Raw genomic sequence first — 5579 nt, forward strand, 5'->3', positions numbered from 1 at the left:
GAAATAGTGGAATAAAAGTAATACTTTATATAGATGAGTTAGCGTATGTACCCTTAGAATAACGAGACGCGATCTTTTATGAATTCCATAAATCCCCAATAGGAGGACATCGTGGTGTTTCAAATACCTTTTACCGAATCAGACAAGACTATTGGGAAAATTTGAAAGATGATATTCAGAGACGTATTCAACAATGTCTTGAATACCAGCTAAAGGAATTAACACGTTTACAAACCAAACAACCGATGATAACAACTGACACATGCGCTACGGTATTCGATAAAATTGCGATGGATATTGTGGGTCCTCTAAAAGAACGATAAAAGGAAATGAATACATTTTAACCTTGCAGGATCAATTAAGTAAATTTTGCCTGGCTGTCCCATTACCAAACACTTTATCATCTACAATAGCTGACGCTTTCATCAAGCAATTCATTTGTGTTTTTGGATGCCCAAAAGCTATACTTACTGATTAAAGCAAAAACTTTTTTAAGTTCGCTAATAACGTGTGTTTCTAAGCGGTTTAAAATATAAAAATTGAAAACTACAGCATTCATGCTACAATATGCTATCCAACGGCTCTCTTGAGAGATCCCATCATGCACTTATTGAATACTTAAAAGAATACACCGACATTGACAATGATTGGGATGAATAGCTCGATTTAGCTATCCTGAATTACAATACCTGTGTACAAGAAAGTATCAAGCACACGCCGTATAAAGTCGTATTTGGTCGATTAGCTCGAATGCCTTCGAGTAATCCTCTTCGTGAGAGCGATACGTTGCTTACATATAAGGGATAGATAATAAATTTAGTTGCGCGTTTATGTAGTATATGGAAACTAGCTTACGAAAATTTAGTTAGTTCTAAAGAACGATCGAAAAAATATTATGATAAGCATATAAATCCGAAAGATTTTAGTTTAGGTGATTTCGTTTTTTTTTAAATCAGGACCTAAACCAGGGAAATTCGGGGATCATTACCCAGGACCTTATAAAATAGTTGGTATTCTACCAAAATATAATGTTGAAATAGATACTAAAAAGGGCACAAAGGTAGTTCATTCAAATAGACTCCGAATTTCATATATTAACAAACCAACCAAAGAAACCAAACATAAATAAAAATATGATCGCAATAATGATAGTAATATATCCTCTTTGACACTTAAACAAAAGGAACATATAATGAAATATTTTCTGATTACAGAACTATAACATGATGTATACTCTTCTATTATCACTCTTATTCTTAATAATAGATAACCCAGTTACAGCCATCATAGGATACGATTGCGGAGCAAGATCTCTCAACATAACGACTATATCTTTATTAAACGTGGAAGAATGTGAAGTGCCTTCTACAAACATATAAATATATAAACATAACAAAAAAATACATTCAATTGTTAAAATTAAATAATTATGAAACTACACAAGTGATTATTAAGAACATAAGAGATCGAACTGTTTATTATTGTGGAATGCATTCACACAATTCCATAATAGAGAATGGCGCAATAGAATATTTAATGGATATAAGCCGACACACTTGTTATGATTTGCACAAAAGCGGAGCATTCTATTTTGATAATTCGCATGTGTTTCGAGATATTAAAGTTAATCAAACCACAGTTAGACCCGTAATACTTGCAGGAAGTGTAGATCAAAATGGAAAGTGTAAATATGGTAGTTATTCCGATGCTTATGGAAGTTAGAGTTCAGTAGTGGTCCAAGCTAAAATAAGAGTAACTTTGCAAGAATATACCGCTTCTGTCGACTTAGATAACAACCAAATACGAGTACCTAGTGGCGTTAGATTTAATTTAGATAATGAATATTGTATTGACTCTGAAGGAGGATATACCTTTTGAGAAAGTATACCTAAAGATGTATGTAAATTTATAAAGGTACAAATAAGTAGTATATACAAGGATATTGTCGTACATCTGTAAGCAAGAAAGAGAAATTTTGAAAAATGCTCTTGCAATTGCTAGTCAATCTCCTAATCAGTTTGTCTATAATCTCATGAAAGGACCCAGATACATGGCTGTAACAGCAGGAGAGGTAAAACACATTATTAAGTGTATACCCATTGATGTGAAAGTCTCGTATGGGGACGAATGTTATGCCGAATCGAAAGTAGTCCATAACAATCAAACCAGGTTTTTATCTCCTAAAACTCACATTTTAAAAGCTTATGGGACAATAGTTGATTGTAATGCTCTGCTACCTACATTCTTTTATTTCAATGACGATTGGAATAAGTTTTTGCCCAGAGGAGTAGAAGCAAAAACACCCACCACTCTTAAGCCATTTTCTGGGTTAACCTGGAAATACCAGAATATTCCTTCACTAGCCACCAGCGGAATATATACAGAAAAGGATCTACAAGATTTAATGAACCGAATCCTGTTTCCCTCAGAACAACTTGCAGTAATAAACGATGTAACCCGTGAAATTCGTGGATACACCATAAAAGGTAATAATGGAATAATTGGAAAGCTGATGAGCGAAAATGTAATGGAACAAGTAGTAGTCAATACATGAAATAAGATGTGGATGAAATATATGATCTTTGGTACGTTTTTTTTTTTTTACAAGGAGTTGCGGAATCCTTTTTGCGAATTCCCCTTAGTCTTACTTACTAAGGGGTTATGTGGAATTCCCAAAAAGAAAACGAACAGGCCTACCCACTAAATCGCCATCTCCTTGGTGTCCTTCCCCTAGCCAGAGACTATGTTGATATTACATCTGACTGGAGGTTCTGTCTGTGTTCGTCCGTTCGTGTCGTTCCTCCGTATCTCGTTACGTCACGTTACTTCGTCTGCTAAGTCATCTGTTAGGCAGTTGTCCGCGATCTTACGTCTCAGTATGGTTTTCGTATAGGTAGCGATTAAGCGCCACCATTCGGGTTCATGTAGCATTACCGCCATAATGTTATCGGGGGTGATGCTGCCGACCGTTGTTTCTAGTTTCTGTCCGAGTCTTGTCCAGCGGTCACACGCAAAAATGTGTGTTCCGCGTCGTCTCGTTCGTGTCCACAGTACTTACAGTCGGGTTTTCGTACTCTGTTCATATTGTAATGGTACCGTCGGAAGTACCCGTGACCCGTCAAGAGCTGGGTGACGTAAAAATTTACATCACCAAATTTCCTTCCGAGTCACAGCCTCAAGTCCCGTATCAGTCGTCTCGACCAGTTACCACTTCGTTTTTCTGTCCATCGGCCTTGCCACATGTCAATTGTCCTGTCATGCTCGGCGATTGTCGCGTTCTGTCGTCATATATCCGTGCTACTCCCGTAGATCCTTTTGTGTTCAAAGGCCAGGAGATCCACGGGTATTACGCCAGCCACCACTAAAACAGTTTGCGCAGAGACTATTCGGTAGGAGCAAGCAATTCGCAGTGCGCCCTGAAGAATTTCTTTGTCTTCAGGGAGTCTGTCCATATTACCGCACCGTATGGAAGGATCGAGTGAGCTGTCGCCATTATCAGTCGACATTTCCCCGATCTCGGTCCCATCGTGTTTGCCATCAGGCGACTCAAAGATGCTATCCTCTCTGCCGCTTTCCGGGTTGTCTTCTGTATATGAGGCCAAAAGGACATCTTCATATATATCGAGGGTTACCCCAAGGTAGTTGACTTCCCACTTGGTTTCCATTTCGTATGTCCCCACCCTCATGTGCAGTATCGTCTGTATGCGTCTTCTCGTGAGAAACATCAGTTCCATCTTTTCTGTTGCGAGTTGTAATCCGTAGTTTGTCATTCTTTGTCCAACTTATCTCATGGTCTGGTTCAATGCCAGCTGCGCCAGCTCAGGGGACCTCTCTGTAATCACCGCCGTCACGTCCTCAGGCACAGGCGATGAGGGTCACTCTGAGCGGTATCCCGAGCCGAAGCAAGCTATCGTATAAACTATTCCAGAAGTCAGGTTCCAGTATCGACCCCTGTGCCACCCCAACGGTGATCTGTCTCGTTACTAGTCCTTCGATCGTCTCGTACGTTATTTGTCTGTTTTTTAGGTAATCATCTACAATCGGAAGAAGGTTTTCAGCGCCTCCAAGAAATCCCCCCCACCTGGCCGAGTTAAAAGCATTCCTAATGTCGAGCGTCGCCAGCAACGCTATAGATCACGCCGCGTAGCAGTGTCTGTCTAGTTCCAGGAAAGAGTCGAACACCTTTTGGATCGTTCCAATAGTCGACCGACCCCTCCTGAAACCGAACTACAAGTCTAAGAAATCCCCTCCGATCTGTATCGCATCCATCAGTCTCGGTCTCAGTAATTGTTCAAAGAGTTTACCAGTCGTGTCAAGTAAGCTCAACGGTCGGCACGCCGAAGGCGTACCAGGATCGCTCCTACCTTTTGGGATAAGAACAAGTCTTGCCACTTTCCACCGGTCGCTGAACGTTCCTATCGTCAAGCACGTGTTGTACAGGTCGAGGAGTATCTCCGGCCGCAGAAGAGCCACGAGCCGGAGGATCTCGGCCGGTACTCCGGCTGGTCCCGGTGCCTTACCCATCTTCATCGCAATCGTTGCTCTGGTGAGTTCCTCAACGGCAAAGACGGGGGGTATCAGTGCGTCCACGTCGACCGTCACGTTTGTCCTAATCGGGTGCGTGGGAAACAATCCCTTAACAATCTGTCCTGCTGTTTCCGTATTTTTAAGTTCCAGTGGGACTCGGGCCCCTAGTTTGCCGGTCACGATCTTGTAACCGGTTCCCCAGGGATCCTCGTTTACCTCCTCGCAGAGCTTCCTCCAGCATCGCGTCTTGCTGTCCCGTATTGCTTTCGTCAGCGTCTTCCGTGCTATTTTGTCTATGACTTGAAGCCTTTCGGGTTCGCCCCCTGCCCTTGTTATTCGTCGCCGATTTGCCAGGCATATCCTGCGTAGCTCGGATATCTCGTTCGTCCACCAGTATTGTGGTTATCTTTGTTGTATCTGTCTTTGTTGTATCTGTTGTATCCCCTCAGCCGTGGCAGGATTCTGTCCGATGTCATCGTGATATGGCCGTCTGTACGTAGGCGTATGTCCCGTATTTATCACTGCTAGATCGAGCCTTGCGGCCATTTCCAGCAGTAATTGTCCACTACGATTCGTTTCGTTCATTCCCCACTCGGTCGCCCTCGTGTTAAAATCCCCCGCAACAATGGCATCCCCGGGCAGGTCCCTGATCCCGTTTTCTAGGAGTGCCGCCTTTCTTTCGAACTCCATCGCGGTACAGTTGGGTGACAGGTAGACGCCGAGATAAGTGATAGAGCCAACCGTGACCCAGACGTAGTCGTCCCCGTCACCGCGATTGGAGACTCTAGATTGGGTGCCATTCCTTACCCAGATAGTAGTGGTCTCTGTCTCGTTCGTGATGTATGTCTGGGTCGTCTTTCTCCTGTATGGTTCATACAGGATCAGGATGTCCGCGTCATATTCGTCGGCTATCTAAGGTAGGAGCATGTCTCCGGTCCTATTTCGATTCAGGTTTCCCTGAATTATTCTCTCCGTCTTACGGCCCCTCCCCTGCAATCCTCCAACGCAGCCCGGAAAATGGCACATCTGCCTCTTCCGGTAAGGTGGGTGAC

This window comes from Phymastichus coffea, unplaced genomic scaffold (genome assembly GCF_024137745.1).
Source record: "Phymastichus coffea isolate CEN01 unplaced genomic scaffold, Cenicafe_Pcof_1.1 PCOF00020, whole genome shotgun sequence".
Taxonomy (NCBI): Eukaryota; Metazoa; Arthropoda; class Insecta; order Hymenoptera; family Eulophidae; genus Phymastichus; species Phymastichus coffea.